Source organism: Mustela nivalis, assembly GCF_964662115.1.
Source record: "Mustela nivalis genome assembly, chromosome: 5".
Lineage (NCBI taxonomy): Eukaryota > Metazoa > Chordata > Mammalia > Carnivora > Mustelidae > Mustela > Mustela nivalis.
Window position 1 is genome coordinate 32,938,887 of NC_139024.1, and position 27,324 is coordinate 32,966,210.

The window sequence follows — 27,324 nt, forward strand, 5'->3', positions numbered from 1 at the left end:
ACTAATCACCAACTCTCAAATCTTCAAGTGTCTTGAATTACAAAAGCCATCCCAATATTCTAATAAGTCAATAATAAATGGATTAGATAAACTTCTACAAAAGTTCTCTGTTCAGTGTCTCCACCTCTTCAACATCTGCTCACTCATCAAAATCCATTGCAGTGTGGCTTCTATTTTCAACAGTGTTCTGGAATTATTCTCCTGAAGAATAACAGCATCTTTGTTGCTCATTCATAGGATGCACGGTAATCTTTTATTGTTTTCTGAGAAGCACTTTCCACAGTCAGACATATTTTCCTTTAGGCTAGATGATCCTACAAGCACACTCTTGTGGTTTTCCTTATCTCTACCAAGACATTCCTTCTTCTTTGACTTTTCAACCTCTTCTTCCTTTTACAGCCTATACTTTGGTCATACTGACAGCTGTTGTATTTCCTCAATGCCATAGAATCCTCTGGCTCTTTGTGCCTGCCTAAAGCAGCCACTCCTCCTATCCTGGCAACTTCTTTGTCAAGTTAAGTCATATTCACCTTTGTTTGCAATTGACATGCCATTTTTTTGGAAAAAAAAATTTCTCATACACCCAACACTAGGTTAGAACTCCCATTATTTACTATCAACTAAATGGTTGTTACAGTTATATTATTCCATTAATAATTTGCTGGGTTATATTATTTCTTGCTAGGATTATCAGCTTTAATAAAACAGAGACATCTTCTTGTTCATTATTGATTCTCCAAGGTCAAGCACATTGTCTAGCCTCTACTAGGCAGTTAATAAGTATTTCTTGAGTAAATAAATCTGACCTATTCTGTCCTTCTCTCCATGCACCATGCCAGTCCCTGTTCAGCTTTCATTACTGAATTTCTGCAAGCACATGTCTATATCTCTCTCTTGTCTCACATCCTAACCTACACAATGTCTTCAGATTAATGCACTTTTTTTCATCTTGAAATATTATCATTTCCCCTTCCTTTCCACCAAATATATCACATTTTCCTGGGTAATCTCAATCAATAGCCATATATACATTATAATACACCTCTAAATACATATACAGTTGCATACATATAATGTTAAGTGTTATAATTACATATTTATTTCATATTGAGACTCACAGGCTTGAAGATAACCCATAGGCAATTAAATATGGATGATAATGAGTTAAATTGTGGGCAACATGTTATAGTTACATATTTGTAACATAAATGCACATTTGCTATATTTTAAACATTTGTTATATATACATATTTATAATTATAACATTGTACCCATAACATAACTCATTTTCTTACATATTTTTTTAAAGATTTTATTTATTTATTTGACAGAGCGAGATCACAGTAAACAGAGAGGCAGGCAGAGAGAGAGAGGGAGGGAAACAGGCTCCCCGCTGAGCAGAGTCCGATATGGGACTCGATCCCAGGATCCTGAGATCATGACCTGATTTTTAAGTGCCTACATATTATCATTAATCCATGAGCCTCAATTTACTCATTATTAAAACATGGATAATGATCCCATTATAATTATAAAATATTTTATCCCCTTTTTTCCCCCATCCCAGTGTAAGCATTCCACAGAAAGATCTTGGTCATTCTGTCAAAGACATAATTGGATACTTTTACCATACCACCGAATCTACCCTGTTATTGAATAATTTGTGTTCCTCTAAAATTCAGAATTTAAAGTCCTTGCCCAAATTATGATTATATTGAAGCTAGAGCTTTTCAAGATGTAGCTAACCCTAAATGAGCTCATAAGGGTGGGGACCTAAACAAACAATATTGTATACACTTTCTTAGATCTTTGTAAACCCCAGCCCAGTAGGACTGGCACAAGGATGCACACGCACAGAGGAAAGGCCTGGAGAGAACCTACTGAGAAGCAGCTGTCTGCAAGCCGAAAACAAAAGGCCTCAGGAGAAACTAAACTTGCTGGAACCTTGATCTTGGGACTCCCAGTCTTCAGAACTGTGAGGAAATAAATTTCTGTTGTTTAAGCCACCTAATCTGTGGTATTTTGTTATGGCAGCTCTAGTACACTTAATACAATCACCCTCCATGTCACCAAACCAATCTGAAATCGTTCTGGACAGGTCCTTTTTAATTCTAATATCCAGATTTACTTAAGATTTTCATCAATATCTTCCTCCTAAATATGGCTTGATTTTGCATTTTTGTCTATATATCTTCCACTTTACCTCCTAGGTCCAAGTTTCTTCATTTTCCTGAACTAGAGGTCTCCCCCAAACAGTTATCTACTGCCTCCCATCTTGATCCCCTTTAATCTGAACTCAACCTGCTACCTCAGTCAGCTTTCTACAAGACAAAGGTTATTGGGCCACTTCCTTCTCATAAGCCTTTTAGCTCCATGAGCTACAAGACAAAGGACAAATGCCTTATTTTGGCATACATGGTCTTTTGGAATAGGGCTTATTTATATATTGACTCAGTGAAGACTTTCCAAATATTCTTTCCTGAGTGTCTTCACTATTGGTTTTTCTTTCTTTTTTCTTTTTATGATTTTCATTTATTTATTTTACAGAAAGAGATAGAGGGCGCAAGCAGGGGGAGTGGCATGCAGAGGGAGAGGGAGAAGTAGGCTTCCTGCTGAGCAGAGAGACCAACATGGGGCTCAATCCCAGAACCCTGGGATTATGACTTGAGCCGAAGGCCAACGCTTAACCTACCAAGTCACCCAGGCACCCCTGGTTTTTCTTTTATTCACTTCTTTGTTATGCATTTATAATATGCAATGAGTACATTTACACAGCTCTTTCACTGAATATGAACTTTTTGAAAATAAGAATAGCATGTAATTCATATTTGTATTTTGTATACAGTATCAGGCCTGACCACAGTATTTGACAAATGTTTCATAAATGAATAAATAAAATAATAAATCACTGGCATTCAAACTCAAATATTTAGCTCAAGAATTCTTTTTTTTTTTTCCCTTTTTAAGATTTTCATTTGAAAGAGAGTGTGAGCAGGGGGAGGGACAAGGAGGAAGGGGGAAGCAGACTCCCTGCTGAGCAGGGAGACCAATGTGGGGCTCAATCCCAGGACCCAGAGATCATGACCCAAGCCAAAATCAGACATTTAACCAATTGAGACACCTGGGCCCCAAAGTCTACCTTTCTACTTTCAAATAATACTATACTATTTCACAGAAGTGCAGGTACTTTATAACTATAACTCTTGGTTCCTTCCTCAAGTCCCTTGTAACATTGCTGCCAGTCATTTCACCTATTCATAAGCTGTGGTCACCCAATGCTCATGATTACTATTATATTGAAGAAAGTTATCTGTTAATCAAAAGCTTTTTAAAAAATTCTATTGGCATGGAATGAAGTCTGGACTTCAAGTATCCAAGACACTTCCTCTGGACAAAAACATTTTTTCCATCTTCATGCTTCTGTTTATAGCATTTCCACATTTAGTCCCAGTTCAAATATTATCTCACACAAGATTATCACACAATGTTATCTCACACAAGTTACTTCCGATAGAAGTAACTTCTTTAACTTTGTCTTCTTAACGGAATGGCTTTCTGTCTAATTATGTTTATTAGTATATGCTATCACCTCTTTTAGACTTTAAGATTTGCTGGGGGGAGGGGGTTTGGGAGAAGGGGGTGGGATTATGGACATTGGGGAGGGTATGTGCTTTGGTGAGTGCTGTGAAGTGTGTAAACCTGGTGATTCACAGACCTGTACCCCTGGGGATAAAAATATATGTTTATAAAAAATAAAAAATTATATTAAAAAAAAATCTATAGCTGACATCTTCAGATTTAATGCCTAGTCCTATTCATATAACAGACACTCAGTAAAAACATTATGACATTCACTTCATGAGTATTTGTTGAGGTGCTTTCAGATACTGTATTCATGAGTCTAACCATTTAAAAACATTTGCAAATACACCAATGCTATATGTATATTTAATCATTTAAAAATGAAAACATATATTAATATGATAACATACTTATGGATCATAATATAGTCAGAAAAACTAAAAAAAAAAGATTAAAAAAATATAAATAGAAATTATCATATTTTTTCCCTGCATCCTGGTAGATCTGCTATGTACTCTTTGTGGGGTAGGCCATTGTTCAGAGACCACTAAGATAAATATTAATCCTATTATATTATAGTGCAAGGGTTATTAATAACCTGTACTAGTACTGCTCTAGACATCTAACATTGTTGAGAAATGAGCATTCAGCATAGTTTACTTACTATATAATGGATGTTTATCCCATTATAGGTAGGAAAGGAATCTGGTTAGCTGCCAAGTTGTTCATTGAATGCCCACCACATGCTAAATACCATGGTACATATTTTGTGTCCATGATCCCATTTAATTCTAAAAACAATCCTGTGGAATATGTACTATTATGCCCATCTTACAAATAAGAAAACAAATTTTCAGAAGATTAAAATGTTCATGATAGTCACAGTCTAGACAGCATAGTCTAGACCTAGGATAGAATCTCCATTTGCCTATAGTCCTCCTAATATACCCACTCATAGAAACATTTTAAAAATTTTCTTTTAAAAAAATTTGCTTTTTTTAAATCTGAAACCATGTTAAAATGATCTAACATTTCCTTTTCTTTTTAAATTCATAGGCTGAATCTCTCTTGGCATCATCCTTACTCTGGCCCTCTGGCCTGTGCTGTGGCAGTCTACAGAGGCATAGAGATCAGGATAGGATCCCTGGCTCAGATACTGATCCCCAAGTATCTAAGTATCCTGATACCTTTTTCACTGATGAAAGTTCATGCTGTCAACTCACTTTTACATCATTTCCCCCATTGTTTGATAAGTAAAATAAGTGTGTGCAGATGCACAAAATTAACTTCTGAATCAAAAATTAGAGGAGAAAAAAATTAAAGTAGATAAGCTTTACTTTTTTTTTTGGCTAGGAAATTTAATTCTTTTTTTATTATTATTATTAACGTATAATGTTGTATTTGTTTCAGGGGCACAGGTCTGTGATTCATCAGTCTTATACAACACACAGTGCTCACCACAACACATACCCACCCCAATGTTATCATTTTGAAAATTATATTGTTGTAAACTTTCTAGTCAATGTATATTGAGCTTTGAGCACTAGTTAAAATGGGTTATGTTATTTTTGTCTAACTAATATAATAAAAAATTATAATCTTCTTAGCTTTCACTCTTTTCCTCTATGCCACTTACCCAAGAAATCATGATGGAACACTTTACCACACTGACTACCATGTTTTGGTTGAGGAGTAAATAAATGGGCACAAAAATACAGATAAGAATAGACTCCTGTTTCAGGATACTAGGTTGTGTCCTGAGAAAGGAGAATGACAGTGGTAACTAAGGGAGACCACTTAATGGATGGTAAGATCTCACCTTTCTCCATTAGGGCAGCACAACCCAGCTGTGCCCATCAATCCTTCAATAAATAATTTTGGTATTCTCAACAGAGAATGGATTCTATAACATAGCATAGGACTACTGTTAGGAATATGTTTTAGACAGAACATCCAGTTGGAAACTTCAACCTGTCTTTACAATTTTGTATTATGGCTGGCCTTAATACTATGAGGTATTACAAGGAATCTCTTCCATACAGGCAGACATACCTCTAGAATAATGCTGTAAGGAATACAGTAATATTTTAGAAAGCTATTGATGGTAATATGACCTGGTTGATCTTTCATTGCTGAGTTGTGTTTGTGTAATGTGTGCATAGTATAACAGCAAATTTGGATGCTAAGGGACAGCTAGATCTGAATGATTATTATTATTTTTTTACTCCCCCTTTTCCCTTATTCTCTGCAGCATCAGTAAATTATGGCCTGCAAGTGAAATCCAGCTGATACCCTGGTTTTGTATGGTGCAAAGTTAAGGTTTTTACATTTTTTTAAAGGACTGGAACAACAACAACAAAATTGTGCCACAGAGGTTTATATGCTCCAGAAAGCCTGAAATATCTATTATCTGGTTATCTGCAGAAGAAGTTTATCAACTTATACCCTAGAAAACAGTATAGGGTTTTCCTTCTACTTCCACCTTCTACCTTTCACAATCTCTATCCTCTGCTTTTAAGAGGGCTTATTGCTTAAAAGTCTTCTAAGATTTTTCTCCATTGCTAATCCTTGTCATTTTATTGACTGTTACTCAATTCTTCTTGCCTTTCCAACAAGAAGAATTGGCCTCTATTTCCTTTCCCTATTGTGTTCTTCTACAATTCTTGACTTCAATATACAGGAGCTTAGCATTTAATTACTGATACAATAAAAGTATATCTTGCTAGGTAACTAATTATGAAGCATCAATATATGTAATCTTCAGTATTTATCTTAATTTTTGCTGCTGCTTCAGGTCAAAAAAACCAACCAACAAGAGAAAGTTTAAAGACATTTCTCCTCATTTCATGCCCTCCTTTTTACCTAGATACTTTTCCTCACTCCTTTGTCAAAAATTTCATTCTTTTTCTCTTTAACTTTCATGACCCTAATAGTTCTAGTCCACTCACTTGTTAACTGATTATCTCACTTCCAAGCAATGAAGCAAAACTCAATTTTTTTCTGTTTGAGTATTTTTGTTTGTTTGAAATGTCAAATGTAGTCATATACAAATATATATGATATATATATATATATATCATATCTCTCTATATATAGATGTATATTAAAGTTTTATAAATTATGTTTCACATTTAAAGATGAGTTGAAACTACAGAGGAGTAAACTAGACTTTTTCCAACATGGGTTTTCTCCTCTTTTCAGATACTTGGCTTGGCAATTACCAATGATCTATACAAAAAAGAGGTATAACATTAGTTGCCCACTTTCACCTCATTATGTCCATAAACATGATGAAATGCTCTTAAACTTTTTCTCATTTACAGCACGAGACCCTTTACAATACCATATAATCTACAGACCTATGAGGAGCTAAGTATGGACAGAAGAAGGTCTTCAATTCCTCTCTGATATTTTCAGCAAGTCATCTTCACATTCTAAGTATTTCTTATTAAAATCTTCAGTGGATGGACTTTGACTTTTTTTTTTTTTTTTACTTATTTACTTTAAAAAAATATGCGTGCTTTTTTTCAGTCCTTTCTATTATCACAATTGTGTGTATATGATAGAACAATATGGTCCTAAAACATCCAACACCCTAAGCATCATGAAAAAAAAAAATTTGTTATGCACTGTTCTAACATCTACTTAAACCATAAAAACAAAGAAGAGTTCTTTCATTATTGATGTAATATAGGATATATTCCTGTTATGTAAGAACAAGAACTTCAAGCCTGAATGGCAACAACATTTCTATGTAATGAGTCTGTTTTCACGCACCAAATTTAAATGTCTTTTTTTTTTCTTTTACTGGTATCTTTTGTACACTAAATCAAACCCTAAGGATGTAATCAAATTAAAAGGATTAGTACTCATTAGTAACCTGGCAGTAACATTTCATCAAAAGTTTGCTAAGTCTTTCTCTGCAAAACCAATAGATAAAAGCAGGCAGCGCATAAAAGTGTCTGTCTACTGCATTAAAATATGACGAAAATAATATTTCTTAACATTGCCAAAGAACCATCTATTTCTGAAGATCATACCAGTTCCCATTGCATAGGCCAGTAAGGGTCATTAAACACCAATGGGTCTCTGAGTCCTTCTTCAGAGTCAATGACATTGTAGACTTCACTCGGGATCTCATTTTCCTCCACACAAGGTCTGCAGGGCAAAGACAGCAAATGAACTATGAAAAACATAATCACTGCTTTTACTGTTGCTTTTTTTGTCATAAAAATTCCATTTATTTAAATTCCATTAAAAAGCACATTTGGCTGCCGAGAGCATAAATATACACTTTTATTATACTTAGCATTTTTCATTTTCAAAAAAAATTCTGACATTTGTTTAGATAAAAACGTTAAAATATTTTCAAACTACCTGTTTTAGCTAAACACTCTCTATGAATTTGTTGCATACAATAAATGCTGGAAAGATGAGTGATTTGAAAGGCAATTCAAAAGCTCTGTATATAATTTCCCATTAGAAGTTATCAGCTTACACTAAGCGTTATCCTTACCATGTCATGTGCCTGCCACTAGGACTTTTCCCAAAATACATCTCCTAGGAGAGTGATTTAAATTACTTGAGCTGTAGATAATAACACTGTTTTTAAATCTCAGTTTTCTAATTGCTCTTATGTATTTGATAAATCATTAGCTGAGCAAGTGACAGTGCTAGAAATTCAGGAAGGCCTTTAACACAATGTTCTCCTAAAGACAAAACTGCAACCCAGTCGTTCCTACTGGCCTATGCACTTCAGAGGATTTCCAAAACAAAATATTGGGGTAAATATTAAAACAATAACATTGACAGCAACTCTATCATAGAAATAAATTTCAGTTTAGTAAAATGATAGAAAAAATTAAGCTATCACATATCAGAGTCATCCTAATTTATAAACATATATAAAATTAAACTATTATAAATTTATTAAGAATAGGATTTACTTCTAATTTCAAGAAAGTCCCAGACCTGTACACATACAGTGTTTGGGAATTATTTGCCAATTTATTAACAGCTTATCAAAATGAAATAGCTGAGTATCAACATTTACATAAGAAGATATATTCTGAAATGTTGTCTACATTATCATTTGCAAACAGTGGAAAACGAAACAACTAAAATGTCCATAAGTATGAAATTGTTTTTAAAATCATGCTATATTCATGCAATGAAATACTATTTTACCTACAAGTATCAATTGGATCCATTTGGATCAATCTCAAAAATTATAAGAAGGCAGAAGGCTATGTACATTTTGTTATCATTTATATAAAGTTTAAGTCATGTCAAAAGAACTTTATGAATTATTTTAAATGATACATATAAAGTATATGAATCTAAGCATACAAAGAAGACTCTTCTGAAGAAGATGAAGAGGAGAATAGTTTTAGGAGGGGTACACAGAGGAATTCAACTCTAGTGATTTATTCCTTTAAAAAACCTGGGGCCATTATGACAAAATGACAAAATCAACAAAATAGGGATGTTGTGTACATATTATGCATTATATTAGTGTGTATATTTTTGTGTATATTTGGAGTATGTTATAATGACAAAACACACATACACAAACAAAACTAGTACAGCCTAGTTGTTACATCAGTGAGTCAAAGATGGCTTCTGTACATTGGCCCTATGTTGTTTACTTCACAGCCAGCTGGGACCTACTAGCTCCAAAGCCCACTGGCACAAAAAAAAAAAAAAAAAAAAAAAAAAAAAAACCCTCAAATTTTTAACATCCAGTTGTTATAAATATATTCCAAATAAGCAGAATCTTAGCCATTTATAGCCTTCCCGTCTTGCATAATGCACACAACTGAACCCAATATCTGAAAGCCATAAGTAAGATAAACTCTGTGTCTATAAAAGACCAAGTTTCTGCTGCCCTTCAGAGCTCTATGACCCAGAGACTCACCATTATGCTACCGAATAAAACCATCTAGACTCCTAACACCTCTTAACTCTCTTTCCCAGGACTTTCCTTTGCCCTCTTCCCCTCCCAGGGAGTAGAGCTCATCCCTTACCTCTGAAGGTTTCCTGCTGTGAGGGACTTTCCCCACGGGCAAACTTGCCAAAGCACTGCCCAGATAAAACTCTTTGTGTGCTACTGCCACCTCATGGTCATATCTGTTTCCTTGATCAGCCCCAAATCCCTCAATCTGAATACTGGTAAAAAGAAATGAGAAAGATAGCAGAACAGAGTTCGAAGACCTGACTTCTAGATTTTGCACTCCACTTTGATTCTTTCAATGATCAAAAGGGTTCAAAATGCATTAACTTAGCTAAACATTTTCAGACTTTTGTCAAGAAGAGGATCATTATTTCTTCGGGAATGGCTGTTAGATTTGTTTTCAGAAGAATAGATTCAGACACATTTGGATGTCCACTTAAAAGATTGATATATCGTCCAAGAAAAATATAGCATGGTGTTCACAGAGGTGTCTGGCACCCTCCCAGCCTGCCCTGCATGCACACTGAAGCTCTCCTTCCTCTACCACTGCAATCACCACAGTTCCTATCAGCTATTAAAGGATAGTATTTCAAACTTATGAAATAAAAAATTTAAGTAGGAGAGGGAAAAAATGAAGTTCTATGAAATGTAAGAATTCAATTTAAAAATACTAAAGCAGTGACAATGAAAGTGGAATAAAAGTAAGCATAAAGCAATAAAGTAACAAAAATCATTAAAACAAGTTATTACAAAAATGAGGAATTAAAATTACTTGGGCATAGAAAAATATTTATTGTGATCTCATTGTTTATTTCTCTCATATGTTTATATAAGCATGAATATTTATGGAAGAATACTTAAGAAAATGGAAAAATGAGAGATTGAAGACATTTCCTTATGACCCTCTTACCATTTGATTTTTTTTTAACCAAGTGCTTGCACATTTACATTTAAAAGCTTTTTAAGACAAAATAAATATCAAAATGTCCCAGATTTTCCATGAAATTTGGGAGTTAGAAGTTTTAATAAAATTTTTATTTTTTTAAATATTTCTATTCAATAGAATGTCAGCAGCTGTATTTGCTTGTCACAAATTTTGACCTATGCTTTATATTCTCAAAACCCTACTATATGTCATTGTAATTCAGAGATGTAGGAATCCTATATCTTGAGACAACAGCAAATAAGAATAGAATAGGTTACTTCATTCCAAGATTTGATAATCAAATGAATCTGAAAATCACCTCATTTTGTCTAGCTCAAAATAAAAGGAGTACTTTTATCAGACAATTATACTTCAATGTTAATAGTTATATCTTTATTTTTACATCCCATTCAGCTGTTTTCTCAAGACTAAATTGAGAGAATATATAAATATTTTGTTAGTCTAAACTGGTTAGCTTTCAAAATATTTTTTATAATTATATTTTAGCACATTTGCTAAGTTGCAACATTTCATATTCCTCTTCATAACTGACTCCTGAACACACTGATCTGCACCAAGTATATATTGGTGACACAGATGCAGCAACCAACAGGTGCCTTCCTCATCTTGCATGTCCCTGAAGAGCACTTGCTATCTTCAGAAAAGATTAAAGTGACCCAGGCTTAAACATCCCATTGCAACAATTATGATTCTTATAACTGGAGAAAATTATGTGAAAGCTACATCTTTCTGTTAGATCCAAATTCACAGAAATGCATAGCTTGGATTCAGAGCCCTAAATAGGATGTCATAGAGGAAAATGTCAAACTGGCTCTGAATGAGGATTACCTTTCAATTTTTTAAAAATAGTATTATTAATCCATTGCATCATTATCTATTATCCTCTGCTAGATGTTCTATAAAAAAGCTATATTTTAGAAGGGGGAAGCAACATGGTGGAGGAGTAGGAAATTGAAATAGCATTAGGTCCCAAGAATTCAGCTAGATAGTTATCAAACCATTCCAAACACCTAAAAACTCAACAGGAGATAGAAGAGAAGAGCAGCAATTCTAGGAACAGAAAATCAACGACTTTCAGGAAGGTAGGATGTGCAGAGAAGTGAATCCGAAGTGACTGGAAGATAAACTGTGGGGGGAGGGGCAGCTCCTGGAAAGCAGTGGAGCAGTGCAGCACAAAAACAGAACTTTTAGAAGTCTGCTCCACTGAGGGACTTCGTTTCAGAGGCTAAGAAGGGGTGGAGACTTCATGGGAACCATGTGGTCTCAGGACCAACGGGGTCACAGAAAGACGGGGGGTATCTGAGTGTTGCAGATATGCCAGGTATTGAAGCGGGGTAGTAGACTACAGAGAAAGAGCCTAAGATGGAGCTTTTAGCTCCAGGATACCTTAAACCTTGAACTGCAACACAGTCAGACCACTGCTCTTTGAGCAGGGACCCCACAAATGGCATATCTGGAGAGACCCCCCATCTTCCTCCACCAGGATGAGTGGCACAGGAGTACACAGCAGGGATCTGCTGGGTTTGGAGACTCCAAATGGGGCTGTGCACCAGAGATAGAAATGCTCGGTCACAGTCCAGGTGAGGCTGAACGCTAATGGACACCAGCAAGATAGGAGGGATTGACTGCTTTTCTCTGCAGGCACACTGCTTTTCTCTGCAGCCCCTGATCCCTTGGCTCCTACAGGCTAGAGATTGGGAGGCTCCATTTTTATTACCATCCTCCAGAGCAATACGGAGAGTGTTCAGGGAATAAAAGCTTCTGAGAGTGAACCTGAGCACATTACTTAACCTGGCCCCTGGCCCCCGGCAAGGGCAATGCAATTCTGCCTGGGGCAAAGACATTTGAGAATCACTCCAACAGGCCCCACCCCCAGAAGATCAGCAAGAACATCCAGCCAAGACCAAGTTCAACGATCAATGAGAACTGTGAAACTCCAGAGCTAGGGGAAAGCAACACAGAATTCATGGCTTTTTTTCCCCATGATCCTTTAGTCTTGTAAAGTTAAATTTTCTTAATTTTATTTTTTCTTATTTTTTTAAATTTTATTTATCCATTTGACAGAGAGAGAGAGAGATCACAAGTAAGCAGATCACAGGCAAAGAGAGGAGGAAGCAGGCTCCCCATGGAGCAGAGAGCCTGATGTGGGGCTGGATCCCAGGACCCTGAGATCATGACCTGTGCTGAAGGCAGGGGCTTAACCCACTGAGCCACCCAGGTGCCCTATTTTTTTCTTATTTTATCCTTTTAAACTTTTCCTCTTTCCTCTTTTAATGTTTTTTAATTATTATATCTTATCAACACCTTTTTTAAAAAAATCTTTTTTAAATTTTCATTGTTATAGACATATTTTATCCCTTCATTATATTCAACTTTATTTTTTGAATACATATAGCTTTTTTTTCTTTAAAATTTTAGGATGTAATTTCTTCTAATAAATCAAAATATACCCTAAATCTATCTCCAACCTGATCACATTCTTTTTTTTTTCTTTTCCAACCAATTTATCTTACCAACTCCTTTTTTAGAATCTTTCTTAATTTTCATCTTGACAGTCAATTTCCATCCCTTCATTGTGTTTACCCCATATATATATATATATATATATTTTTTTTTTTCTTTCTTTAAAATTTTGGGAGGTAATTTCTTCTAAGAGACCAGAATATACCCAAAATCAAGTGGGTGGCTCTGTTCTATTCACCAGTCTAATAAATATATATCTTTATTTTAAAAAAAAAAATTTCCCCCTTTCTTCTCCCTCTCAGTTTCAGGTCTCTTCTGATGTGGTTAGCATATGTTTTTCTAGGGTCTTTGCCACCCTTTTAGTATTATACTCTCTCATTAATATATTGTTATCTGGATAAAATGAAAAGCAGAAAAACATATCACAGAAAAAGAAAAAAGAGGTAGTACCAATGGCTAGGGACCTAATCAATACAGACATCAATAATATGTCAGGATTAGAGTTCAGAATGATGATTATCAAAGAGCTAGCTGGGCTCAAATAATACATGGAAGATATTAGAGAATCCTTTCCTGGAGAAGTAAAATCCCTTTCTGGAGAAATAAAAGAACTAAAATCTAACCAAGTTGAAATAAAAAAGCTATTAATGAGGTACAATAAAAAATGGAGATGCTTACTGCTAGGATAAATGAGGCAGAAGAGGGAATCAGTGATATAGAAGACCAACTGATGGAGAATAAAGAAGCTGAGCAAAAGAGCGACAAGCAACTACTAGACCATGAGGGGAGAATTTGAGATATAAGTGATACCATAAGAAGCAACAATATTAGAATAACAGGAAGCCCAGAAGAAGAAGAAAGAGAGGGGCAGAAAGTATGTTGGAGCAAACTATAATAGAGAATTTCTCTAATATGGCAAAAGGAACAATCACCAAAATCCAGGAGGTGCAGAGAATCCCCCCTCAAAATCAATAAAAATAGGTACAAACCCTGTGATCTAATAGTAAAACTTACAAGTCTCAGTGACAAAGAGAAAATTCTTAAAGCAGCATGGGACAAGCCTGTAACATACAATGGTAGAAATATTAGATTGATAGCGGACTTATCCACAGAGACCTGGCAGGCCAGAAAGAACTGGCATGATATATTCAGAGCACTAAAGGAAAAATATGCAGCCAAGCTAGGCTGTCATTGAAAAGGGAAGGGGAGATAAAAAGCTTCCAGGACAAACAAAAATCAAAATAATTTGCAAACACCAAATCAGCCCTAAAGGAAATATTGAAAGGAATCCTCTAAGCAAAGAGAGCCTAAAAGCAATAGACTGGAAAGGAACAGAGATAATATACAGTAGAAGTCACCTTACAGGCAATACAATGGTACTGAATTCATATCTTTCAATATGACCCTTAATGTAAATGGGATAAATGTCCACATTAAAAAACACAGGGTTGAGAATGGATAAAAAAACAAAATGCATTAATATGCTGTCTACAAGAAACTCAGTTTAGAACCAAAGACACCTCCAGATTTAAACTGAGAGGGTGGAAAACAATTTGCCATGCTAATAGACATCAAAAGAAAGCTGAGGTGGCAATCCTTGTATCAGATAAATTATATTTTAAGCCAAAGACTATAATAAGAGATGAGGAAGGACACTATATCATACTTAAAGGGCCTGTCCAACAAGATCTAACAGTTTTAAATATCTATGTCCCTAACACGGGAGCAGCCAACTATATAAAACCAATTAATAACAAAATCAAAGAAACACATCAACAATAATACAACAATAGAGGGGACTTTAACACCCCCCTAACTAAAATGGACAGATCATGTAAGCAAAAGATTAACAAGTAAATAAGGCTTTAAATGACACACTGGACCAGATGGACACCACAGACATATTCAGAACATTCCATCCCAAAAGAACAGAATATTCTTCTCTAGTGAACATGGAACATTCTCCAGAATAGATCAAATTCTGGGTCACAAATCAGGTTTCAAATGGTACCAAAAGACTGGGATCATTCCCTGCACATTTACAGACCACAAGGCTCTGAAACTAGAACTCAATCACAAGAGGAAAGTTGGAAAGAACTCAAATACATGGAGGCAAAAGAGCATTCTACTAAAGAATGAATGGGTCAACCAGGAAATTAAGAAAAACTAAAAAAAATTCATGGAAACAAATGAAAATGAAAACACAACAGTTCAAAATCTTTGGAATACAGCGAATGTGGTCCTGAGAGGAAAGTATATAGCAATACAAGCCTTTCTCAAGAAACAAGAAAGGTTTCAAGTACACAACCTAACCCTCCACCTAAAGGAGCTGGAGAAAGAACAGCACAGGAAGTGTAACCCCAGCAGGAGAAGAGAAATCATGAAGATCAGGAGAGAAATCAGTGAAATAGAAACCAAAAGAACAATAGAACAAATCAAAGAAACTAGGAGTTGATTCTTTGAAAGAATTAATAAGATTGATAAACCCCTGGCCAGACATCAAAAAGAAAAGAAAAAGGACCCAAATAAATAAAATCATGAATGAAACAGGAGATACCACAACCAACACCAAAGAAATACAAACAATTATAAGAACATATTATGAGCAACTATACACCAGCAAATCTGGCAAACTAGAAGAAATGGATGCATTCCTAGAGACATATAAACTACCAAGATTGAACCAGGAAGAAATAGAAAACCTGAATAGACCCATAACCAGAAAGAAGATAGAAGCAGTCATCAAAAATCTCCTAACAAACAAGAGCCCAGGGCCAGATGGCTTCCCAGGGGAATTCTACCAAACACATAAAGAATAATTAATGTCTATTCCTCTGAAACTATTCCAAAAAATAGAAATGGAAGGAAAAATTCCAAACTCATTTTATGAGGCCAACATTACCTTGATCCCAAAACCAGACAAAGACCCCATCAAAAAGGAGAATTACAGACCAATATCCTTGATGAACATGGATGCAAAAATTCTCACCAAAATACTAGCCAATAGAAATAGAATCCAACAGTACATTAAAAGGATTATTCACCATAACCAGTTGGGATTTATTCCTGGGCTGCAAAGATGGTTCAACATCCACAAGTCAATCAATGTGATATAATACATTAATGAAAGAACAAGAACCATAAGATACTCTCAAATAGATGCTAAAAAAGCATTTGACAAAGTACAGCATCCTTTCTTGATCAAAACTCTTCAAAGTGTAGGAATAGAGGGTACATACCTCAATATCATCAAAGCCATCTGTGAGAAACCCACAGTGATTATCATTCTCAATGGGGAAAAACTGAGAGCTTTTCCCTTAAGGTGAGGAACACAGCAGAGATGTCCACTACCACCAGTTATTCAACACAGTACTAGAAGTCCTAGCCTTGACAATCAGACAACAAAAAGAAATAAAAGGCATCCAAATCAGCAAAGAAGCCAAACTCTCACTCTTTGCAGATGATATGATACTTTATGTGGAAAACCCAAAAGTCTCCATTCCAAAACTGCTAGAACTCATACAGGAATTCAATAAAGTATCAATATATAGAATCAATGCTCAGAAATCAGTTGCATTTCTATACACCAACAGTAAGACAGAAGAAAGAGAAATTAAGGAGTCGATTCCATTTACAATTGCACCCAAAACAACAAGATACTTAGGAATAAACCTAACCAAAGAGGCAAAGAACCTGTACTCATAAAGTACTCATGAAAGAAATTGAGGAAGACAAAGAAATAGAAAAACCTTCCATGCTCATGGATTGGAAGAAGAAATATTGTGAAAATGTCTATGCTACCTAAAGCAATCTACACATTTAATGCAATCCCTATCAAAATACCATCAATTTTCTTCAAAGAAATGGAGCAAATAATCCTAAAATTTATATGGAACCAGAAAAGACCATGAATAGCCAGAGGAATGTTGAAAAAGAAAGCCAAAGTTGGTGGCATCACAATTCCAGGCTTCAAGTTCTATTACAAAGCTGTCATCATCAAGACAGTAGGGTACTGGCACAAAAACAGACACATAGATCAAAGGAACAGATTAGAGAGCACAGAAATGCACCCTCAACTCTATGGTCGACTCATCCTTGACAAAGTAGGAAAGAATATCCAATGGAAAAAAGAAATCTCTTCAATAAATGGTTTTGGGAAAATTAAACAGCCACATGCAGAAGAATAAAACTGGACCATTTCCTTACACCACACATAAAAATAGACTAAAATGAATGAAAGACCTCAATGTGAGACAGGAATCCATCAAAATCCTTGAGGAGAACACAGGCAGCAACCTCTTTGACCTCAGCTGCAGCAACTTCTTCCTACAAACATTGCAAAAGGCAAGAGAAGGAAGGTAAAAAAGAACTACTGGGATTTCATCAAGATAAAAAGCTTTTTCACAGCAAAGGAAACAAGTCAACAAAACAAAAAGAACTGACAGACTGGAATAAGATATTAGCAAATGACATATCAGATAAAGGGCTAGTATCCAAAATATATAAAGAACTTATCAAACTCAATACCCAAAGAGCAAATAATCCAATCAAGAAATGGGCAGAAGTCATGAACAGACATTTCTGCAAAGAAGACATCGAAATGGCCAAAATATGCATGAAAAAGTGCTCAACATCACTTGGCATCAGGGAAATACAAATCAAAACCACAGTGAGATGCCACCTCACAGCAGTCAGAATGGCTAAAATTAACAAGTCAGGAAATGACAGATGCAGCAAGGATGTGGAGAAAGGGGAAACCTCCTCCACTGTTGGTGGGAACGCAAGCTGGTGCAGCCACTTTGGAAAACAGCATGGGTTCCTCAAGTTGAAAACAGAGCTAACCTACAACCCAGCAATCGCACTGCTGGGTATTTACCCTAAAGACACAAAGGGGCATGTGCACCCGAATTTTATAGCAGCAATGTCTACAATAGCCTAGATGAACCTAGATGTCCATCAACAGATGAATGGATCAAGAAAATACTTTATCTTTGAAGAGACACCAACTTACTACCTATCCTCCGGACATTGTACACTGCTTTGCATCCAAGCTGAAGAAGCTTCTATAGGAAATTGGTAAGACTTTTAAAAATTTAAAGCAAGTATGAAAAATATTCTTCACTGTGGAAAGAAAATAAAAGACACTTGAAATAATTAACCTTTTTATTCTTTCTTATTACTACACACTACAAAAACACACAAACAACAACAACAAATGTGTATTCCTTTAACGTTTAACAGATTGAGTCACCTGGGAACCCCCTGTTGTGTTTTAAAAATAGGAACTGATCATACAAATTAAGAGAGGGGAAGCCAACATTTCAAAGGGCAGCATACTGACAGTTGAGTTCTCTGCTAGGTGAACTGGACATTGACTTATCATAAGAAAATAAATGCATTTTCAGTGAATACTCTGAGAGTATGAATTTAATAAAAGATTAGTCAACAAATACAAAATATACTTCTTACAAAACTTAAGATTCAAAGGAAGAGCTTTTTAGAAGACATTTCTAGAATTCATCAGATATTGGCTTAACTCTACAGCACTGCCTTTCTTTAATTACCATCCCATAAAGCATTCTGACAGCCCAAATGCAATGCTTAGTAAGTATTTTACCTCCAGACAGCTTGAAGATGCATGGTAGCACTAAAATTACAATACTCACTATGACTTGTTCTGTCATCCAACTTTGGGAATAGAGCAAACGTCTCTATAATGAGCTGTCTGATGTTCTATCCAGTTTACCTGTAGCAAACAGGAGTAAAGATAACTACCTAAACATTGGGATATTAGTGAGATGCAAACAAATAAATTCTTGTTTTAACCAAGAAGCCATCATACATAATTTACTCACACTTGCACTTTTTTTTTTTATAAGAGAACAATAGCCAGGAATTTTTTTTTTTAAAGATTTTATTTATTTATTTGACAGAGAGAAATCACAAGTAGACAGAGAGGCAGGCAGAGAGAGAGGAAGGGAAGCAGGCTCCCTGCTGAGCAGAGAGCCCCATGCGGGACTCGATCCCATGACCCTGAGATCATGACCTGAGCCGAAGGCAGCGGCTTAACCCACTGAGCCACCCAGGTGCCCCCACACTTGCACTTTGATGCAAAATAAAATGCATTAAAAAATTTTCAGCATAAATTATAATTTACTCTAGGGTAATAATTTGTCAAAATTTTCTCATAAGTCAAGGAGAGAGAGTCAATTATCATAGGTTTCACTTACTTGTGGAGCATAAGGAATAACACGGAGGACACTGGGTAAAGGAGAGAAGTGAGTTGGGGGAAATCGGAGGGGGAGACAAACCATGAGAGACTGTGGACTCTGAGAAACAAACTGAGGTTTTGGAGGGGAGGGGATTGAGGGTTGGGGGTTGGGAGAGCCTGGTGGTAGGTATTAAGGAGGGCACGTATTGCATGGAGCACTGGGTGTGGTGCATAAACAATAAATCTTGGAACATTGAAAAAATAAAATTTAATTTTTTTCCTCATAATTTTGAAATCTGACTAATGTATTGATTAAAATCTATAGAGACAGAAATGTGCCATCATTTGTCCATTGTAAGCACACAAAATGATTTAGTGCTTTAATCTTTGTTCTAGGACACACATGTCCTTCTAAAACTAAGCTTGCTTTATTAGATGTTAAGGTATTAAGTTGTATGGTTGAAGGTTTAGCAATATATACAAACTAGTAAAATAAAAAGTACTTATTAAATAAATAATGTAAGATACTGGTGCATTTGTTTATAGTTATGAAAATTAGGTTGAAATAAGATCACATAATTAAATTATGAACTTAGTTAAAATCTACAAAATGTCTTTCCAATAATCAGTTTTATTAAGCAATTAATAAGAAAGAAATTTATCTACTAAAAAGTTAACAATCTTAGACAACTCATGGAGTTTTATTTTTGGTAGCCATAAAGAAAGAAAATGTAGGATCCACAAGAATAAAAAGGCTTGTACACAAACTTTATATAGGAAAAAAAAAAAAAGGAAAGTGGAATAAAAAAACTTTTTTTAAATGAAACAATTTCTTTCTGAATGTTTTTACCTATCAATTAGAAACACTTCTTTTTAACCATTAAACATTTGGCATAAAAAGATTGTACAACGTCTTTTAAAAAGACCGCAGGAAAAAAAAATGGCTGAATTGATTTCTGGTCTCTATTATAATAGGTCTTAGTAAAGACTCATTAAAATATTGTGTGCTACAAAATTATACCAGTATATCAATGTTGCTTAGCATTGGTTCCATCTAACCACATAGTAAATACCATATCACAGCCAGACTTTCTGGCAATTAAATGAGCTTTGTCAACAAAACCAAATTTTGCCAATCTTTGCAATGCTCAAATAATTTATGGATTTGAAAATATGACACATCCAAGCAAACAGAAGGCTTTCAGAATATAAGGATTTCTTTGCCCTCTAAACCCATTAAATGGCCTGCCTGGTATTACTGTCATTGTTAATAAATGGAATCAGGATATATATATATATATATATATATATATATATATATATATATGGAATTATAATCCACTGGATTACCAATTTTTCTGATGTTCTAAAATGTTTTTACTTATATTTACATTATTCATATATATACATATACTATAAATACATAATGATACTATATATTATTAGTATAGTGGCAGAGCTATAGTACTAAAAATAGTAGAACATATAACACATACTTGTATGTATACTGTATATATATGCTGCATATATATGTAATATACAAATATAAAACACTATAGCTCTAAAATACTTAATACAATATATACATATGTATATACTGTATGTTATATGTTGGTATATGTGTATATATAATAAATATGCAGTATATATAATGAATATGTATATAATGACTATGTACTATAAATATGCATGCCATATATGAATACACACAGACACACTTAGATAGCCTACACAATACTTTGAAATTAAATTCCTTAGTTTTATAATTGGTTTATAATTCCTTTATAGATACTTTTTTATATTCCATTCATTTTCTTTGTAAAGTTAATCCAGAGGCAATAACATGTAGGATATCTTTTCTAATCCCTTTAACATATATTTGGTGGCAGTAGTGTACCAGGGAAGCTGTCCTCAATATCCTCAAAATCACTCAGTCACAAATAGACAAGAGTGATCTTCCACTCTGATATTACACTAATCACTTAGGGAGTAGAGGCAGTCTCATTGCAGCAAACATTCACACACACATATCCTATATACCAAAGCTTTGCTGCTGGACAGGGGTCTTCTAGTCCCTCAAAACATACATTTGGTTGTGTTTTCCTCAGAATAGCAACAGTGATAACACTCCATCTTCTAACTTTTCACACGTTCTATCCCAATCACCTCTCCCTGTTCATAGCAAGCTGCTTTAAGACTGGAGTGAAACTTGTGAACACACAACAGAGAGATCAAAGGGTTTGCAGCACTGAAATGCTAGTGTGTGTGTGTGTGTGTGTGTGTGTGTGTGTGTGTGTGTGTTGTGTTGTGTTTTAGAACCTCAGAGGGGTTTATTAAGTATCAGGCCTAATCAATTTTTTTAGACACTTAAGACAATCAAAATGAATAGACCCTTTGTTAGCTTATTTACCTTAATGCAGAATTTTGTTTTTCTGGGTGAACATGGAGTTAAGAGAGTCCAAGGGTTAAAACGAAGTGATGTCTTAAAACTTAGTGATGTTTCAGTCTGTTTCCTTCATTTTGAAGATGAATGAACTGGGACCCAGAAGGGTCTGAGACCCTCCACCATTTTAGCACAACACCTATAGCAGGCACAGCAGGTCCTAGCCCACCTCTGGTGGGTCACCAGGTTTAATGTCCTGAGAAATGGCATATCACTGGCTGACAATGTAATTTTTAAGCAAAAATCATCAGGGAAACTCATATTAAGAAAAGTGCTTTGTACTTCCAGGTGCAATAAGCCTAAGGACCTTATGTTTCACTATCTATAACCCAAGCTAAAGAGTGTAAGCTATTTAATGGGGGGAATCTTAGTTTCATTTTATTGTATGCACAGCATAGTGTCTAACACATAGTGGTTAATCAAATAATAGTTTTAAATTGATAAATATAAGAATAAAGATGAATTGAACACTAGATAGTTAGGAGAGAGAAAAAAAAAATTTTATTCCTCTATTTGGCTGGGATTCCTAAAGAGGAGAGACCCTGCATGGCATACATAGTCTAGTAATCCCAATGCTTTTCTGAATGAAGCATGTAACAGTAGCCCACCCTCTCTGGCACCAGCACCTCACCCTAATAACCCTGATATGATGATGACCTCATGCAAGAACAACCTAATGCTTTGAAACACACCAGAGCATACCACTCACCTCTCTAATTCATCTTATTTTACAAGCTAAAGATTATGATTCCAAAGAACCAAATTTGTTTTGCTTCTGCTTCACTAATCACCAAAGCTATCTCTTCTCTCAACTTTTCCTCTATTTCTAATGATTCTAAATGAACCAAATAAATATTGGAAATTTAGGAGTTTTTCATGTAAAAATCAAAGGTATTTACACAAATGCAAGATTGAACACCAGCATTTTTTCATGCAAAAATGTGAAATTATTGTTAAAAGCATTTATAAACTTCTTGCCATCATATGTCTGCATACAAATAGTATGGACATGATTAAATAAAGTCTCTACATGCATGATATTGCAGGATACAATTAAATCAGATAAAAGGGAAACTTTTAGATAATTTCTTTAGAAAAGTCCCTTTTTCTTACGTTCCCTTTGCGTATTTCCTATTTTCAATTTTGCCCCAATATCTGTATTTGATAGAAAACGAAAGAGAGACAGGCATAGTGAAACTTCCCCTCATTTGTAGCTCTATTATGAATATTCAATTTGGTTGTAATATTCATTTTTAGAAGTACAAAAATTATTCCAAAATTTGTATTCCTAAAACTAATAAAATAATGTTTCTCTTATTTTCTGAGACTATAAATGAAAGGCCCAAGTACCAGTGTCACTTTTTCAGATCTTCAGATTATTTAGAAAAAAGGAGAAAATATATATATTGCTAGTTAAGAACTGTTTGTCACAATTAGTTTAAAATTAAATTCCTTTCTCTTGTTCTCTAAAAAATAGTTGTAAAGTATAATGTTGAAAAAACAAAACATTTGGACAAAGGCAAAAATCATAGACGATATCCAGAGTCTACTTTACATGATGCACACAATGTCCGCAAATGCTGAGTCTTTTTTGAAAAGTATGTTTTTCTTTCATATAAAGATAAAAAGAAAAGCTTTTAGGTCATGGGCTATGAGGGGAAGAGGTAATATCTCTTGTGCTTTGATGTTACAAGTAGCTCTTCATTATAGAAGACTTCTCACAGTATAATAAAGGTTCTGGTAAATTGAGCCTGAATATTTAATAACCAGCTTCAACATGGAAGCTCTGTGACTTTCCTGTCCTTGGCACAGCAGAGCAAACATATATGTATTATGAACAAATAGCAAAGCTTTATTATTTTAGTGCAAAGACTTTAGTATTTAATGATATAATGTCACTAAAAGGGAAAGCATGATTTCTACATTCCCTAGGAAGCCTCCTGTTTAGAAATGTTTCTAAAATACCAACTGACAAGAAATTAGGATAAAATGATCTATCTGCAGTTAAATGCGACATATAAAATTGGTTTCAAACTTTTATGCAATATCTGTAACAAAAATTATAGCCTATTGAAAATATTCAAAACTTCGATGTGTTGCTCTATGTCAGTTTTTAAGGCAAAGGTAAATCTGAGTGAAGTTTGAAAAATATTTTAATTGCATGTTAAGTTGCTTGAGTCTTAAAGTTTGGCATTCTAGACATGACAATTATATCAAGAAAAAATGTGTAAAGTCTCTTTTAGGAAAATAAAACTTTTGATTAAAAGATGGATGAAAAATTCAAGCAACCAATAGAAATAAAAATAAAAATTATAAAATTCACACAAGATATACCACCTACAAATCTTAACTAGCAAACTTCCATTGTGACTTCTTTCTGTGCACAGATAGATATGGGCATATGTAGATATGGGCATACCTAGGTCAGGCATATACAGATATAGGCATATACAGATAAATTCTGCAGGCTAACTCTGCATTAAAAGTCATGTTATTATGCACAGTACCATGTGACTTTTTCTTTTTCTTACTCAGAAAAATGTCATAAACATATTTCCAAGTAAATAAAAAATATTTTATCATTTGATACAGCATTCACTTATACTGACTTGTATATGTAATTTCTTGATAACAGCCATATATAGTGATCATCTTTTTATAGCACACAGTAAAATATTATTTACCCTTCAATTATCTATCAATTTATATCTCATTTCTTTCCAAAAAGAATGTATGGTGTCTCATAGTTAACATAAGTAAAAAAATAAAATGTGATTTAATAAGAAACAAAAACAATAACAGAAGCCAACAAATAAAAACAAGAGAACAATATAAGACTCTCCTAGTAAAGGAAGTTTTGAATGACAGTCCTACTCAAGCTCTCGAGATTTATCACTAAAATTCTATGAAAAAAAAAAGAACAGAAAAATAAAATTGAAAATGAGTACTAGAAACAAAAATCAATAGCCATTGCCAGAATCTAGAATCTCCACTAACTTCAAAACTAACCAAATGAGACTTAGAAAGACAATGAAAAAACAATGGCTCACAAATATTGCCACAGTGACACAAGACACTGAGAAGATATTCTGATCATAAAGGAAACAACATGTTAGTTTTTGTAATGGAATATCTCTGCAAAAAATACAGCAAACTGGTAACAAATATCTTGCTACATCAAGTAGAGAACTTTGGGGATTCAGGAATTCTCGTCCTTTCATGTCCTTTGTATTTCTACTACAAAGATGTATTTCTTGTGAAAAATTGTTATAAGATCTGAAAATCATTAAGTACAAAGCAGAAAAATTCAGGTTACAAAACTATAAATAAATTATTATCCTAAATTTAAAGGAAAACAACCATACAGGTACTTCAATGATTGGGTAATAGGTGGGATTATCATCAGTTATTTTCTTCTTTCTTTTTCCTAGAGTTCCCCTATTGCTCTACCATGAACATATTGCTGTTATATAAGAAGAAAAGCTCATGCTTAGAAATGACTATAAATAAAATTAGTATAAAAGGAAAAAGAACACTAAATGTAAAAGCTTGGTGATTCAATCAAAACTCCAGTCCAAGCAAGATTTATAAACTATAATTCATTTCATTAAAAGAGAAGGAAAAAAAAGTAAATGAAGTCCACTTGAAAATTTAGCCAGGTAGTTTTTAAAAATCAATGGAAAACAAGAAAAAAGGAATAATATACAAAAGAAAAGTTTAAAACCAACAAATATATATTTTTTAAAGCTTAAGGTATTTTTTAAAGATTTTTGTTTATTTAATGGACAGACAGAGATCACAAGTAGGCAGAGCAGTAGGCAGAGAGAGGGGGAAGTACGTTCCCTGCTGAGCAGAGAACCGGATGATGAGCCCTTAGATCCCAGGACCCTGGGATCACGACCTGAGTGGAAGGCAGAGGCTTTAATCCACTGAGCCACCCAGGCGCCCCTGAGGTATGCTTTAAAACACGGCAAAAATCCTTAACATATACAATCAAGAAAAGAAATAGAAAATCCAAGCAAAGCTAGAAAGGAGAAATATACAAAGAAAGAAAAGTCTCCCCACTATCCAGTCCACCCACACTGGTCTCTTTACTCTTTCCCATTCATGCCAGCCACACACTTGAGTTCACATTTGCTATGTCCCCGCCTAAGATTCTTTGCCCAGACATCAGTGTAATTCACTCTCTCAAGAACTTCAGATCTTTATTCAGTGTCACTTTTCAGCAAGGTCTTCTCTGACTTCTCTACCTCCCTATTTATAATACAGACGAATACATATACACATACTTTCATATAGGTACAAAGGAAAGATAATATATTTGATATGTAGATTTTCTTCTAATCTGTGAGTTTTTTAAAAAAAGATTTTTCTTATTTATTTTAGAGAGAGAGAGTACAGAAGCAAGCAAACAGGCGGAGGAAGGGACAGAGGGAGATGGAGAAAGAATCTCAGACTCCATCCTGAACACAGAGCCCCATGTGAGGCGGGATCCCATGACCCTGAGATCATGACCTAAGCCGAAACCAAGAGTCTGATGCTCAACCAACTAAGCTACCTCCGTACCCCTAATTGTGAGATCTTTAGGATGAGTTTACTAGGTAAATACACTTTCATAGATGTTCTTTTCCACAATAATATATAATAAAAATCTTTAGAAGACCCTAAACATTTTAGAAAATACTGAATTTTATGAACTGTGGTATTCATAGATGGATATAGCATAACACATTTAAAAATTAAGAAATGTTGAATTTTTATTAAGTTTATATCTTTTTATTGAAATAAAATCTGAAAGAAACATTCTTATTAATTTATTAAAAATTTACCTATAATGAGCAAAAAATGGTGCTTTGGAGTATGGGGCTGAGATAAGAATAACAATGTAGTCCCCGTCTCCAAAATCCTACAGTATATGTAGAGGATGAGACAGTAATTATGCAGATAATGATGAAAAACCCACATAATTATAACTGTGATACAGTGTATATGAGAGTAACTAGGTGGGGTGTAAACCACTACCGGATATTGAAGCAAAATGCTGAGGAAATGCTCAGCAAAAATGCTGAGGAAGAGATATTTCCACTGAGACCTGAAAAAGGCCCAACAAAGTAGTGTTCTAGACAAAGAATCTGTTTATCAAACATCTACGTGCATTACAAAAAATCATCCTCCAAATCTCTATTTCCTTAAGATAAATAACTAGACTTTAAATCATCAGACCAATGGGCATCACCACTTTCACAGTTTTTAATGTATACAATCTAATTTCCCAATACTGATTTTGTTTCAAGGTATAATCCCACCAGCAAGTATGTATCTATTTTATTATTTTTTTCACCAACATTGGATATTGTGTTTTGATGTTTATTTTTAAATAACACTGAGAGAATATAATTATTCTTGAAAAATAATAAAGGGGTGCCTGGGTGGCTCAGTGAGTTAAGCCTCTGCCTTCAGCTCAGGTCATGATCTCCGGGTCCTGGGATCAAGTCCCACATTGGGCTCTCTGCTTGGTGGGGAGCCTGCTTCCTCCTCTCTCTCTCTGCCTACTTGTGATCTCTGTCTGTCAAATAAATAAATAAAATCTTTAAAAAAATAAAATAAAATATGTATCAGTGTAAAAATTATTAATAAGCTTATAGCTCCCAAATTTTCACCATCTAGAAATTACTACTTTGAAATATTTTGTATATTAAAGATACTCATTTATGTACATAAAATAG

At 34.5% G+C, this 27,324-nt stretch overlaps 1 long non-coding RNA gene across 1 annotated transcript in view; it reads right to left on the minus strand.

Annotated features, from left to right (window-relative positions):
- Nucleotides 1–27,324, minus strand: part of LOC309865518 — a 721,161-nt gene that overhangs the window by 273,080 nt on the left and 420,757 nt on the right. Inside the window, exon 4 of the long non-coding RNA XR_014312143.1 lies at nt 7,623–7,740. This is a non-coding gene — a long non-coding RNA (uncharacterized lncRNA). The remainder of the gene's footprint in view (nt 1–7,622; nt 7,741–27,324) is intronic.